Here is a 1282-nt window from a genome sequence, read left to right as displayed (position 1 = left end):
CATGCACCCATGCACCAATACACTCATGTACCCATGCACCCATGCACTAATACACTCATGTACCCATGCACTCATGCACCAATACACTCATGTACCCATGCACCCATGCACCAATACACTCATGTACCCATGCACCCATGTACCAATACACTCATGTACCCATGCACCCATGCACCAATACACTCATGTACCCATGCACCCATGCACCCATCCACTCATGTACCCATGCACTCATGCACCAATACACTCATGTACCCATGCACTCATGCACCCATGCACCAATACACTCGTGTACCCATGCACCCATGCACCAATACACTCATGTACCCATGCACCAATACACTCATGTACCCATGCATCCATGCACCCATCCACTCATGTACCCATGCACTCATGCACCAATACACTCATGTACCCATGCACCCATGCACCCATCCCCTCATGTACCCATGCACTCATGCACCAATACACTCATGTACCCATGCACCCATGCACCCATCCACTCATGTACCCATGCACCCATGCACCAATACACTCATGTACCCATGCACCCATCCACTCATGTACCCATGCACCCATGCACCAATACACTCGTGTATCCATGCACCCATGCACCCATGCACTCATGTACTAATACACTTGTGTATCCATGCACTCAGCCAACCATGCACTCATGCACCAATACACTCGTGTATCCATGCACCCATGCACTCATGCACCCATGCACCAATACACTTGTATATACATGCACCCATGCACCCATCCACTCATGCACCCATGCATTCATGTACTAATACACTTGTGTATCCATGCACTCATCCAACCATGCACCCATACACTCATGTACCCATGCACCCATACACTCATGTACCCATGCACTCATGCACTCATGCCATGTGGCTTTGAGTACACATTATTAATGCATTAGTCCCAATAGCATGAGTGTAGCATGAGAGTCCCCAAAGAGTGCCCAGCTCTAGAAAAATATTCTGATCTCTGTATACATTTCTATATAGTTTTTAGTAAAGTCCAAAGAATCTACAGCAATTCTGATACAATCTCCTACCTCCCAGTGTTCTCAGGCACCTCTCACCCTAGGCACCTCTCTAATCTGGGTTCTAGTGTAAAAATCTGGCCTGTGTGCTTCCTTCCTGCCTGATTCTTGCCTTTTTCTCTTCAGAGAATGACGAGGTAGCAGTAATGAAGAGGACTGTGATAAGTTCTCCATGTTAACAAAACTTATCCTAGCTACTTGAGCATCTGCCTCACACCTGCCTCACAC

The sequence above is a fragment of the Grammomys surdaster genome, unplaced genomic scaffold, assembly GCF_004785775.1.
Source record: "Grammomys surdaster isolate TR1022 unplaced genomic scaffold, NIH_TR_1.0 130, whole genome shotgun sequence".
Lineage (NCBI taxonomy): Eukaryota > Metazoa > Chordata > Mammalia > Rodentia > Muridae > Grammomys > Grammomys surdaster.
The sequence above is the reverse complement of the archived record's forward strand: the minus strand, read 5'-3'. Positions refer to the sequence as shown.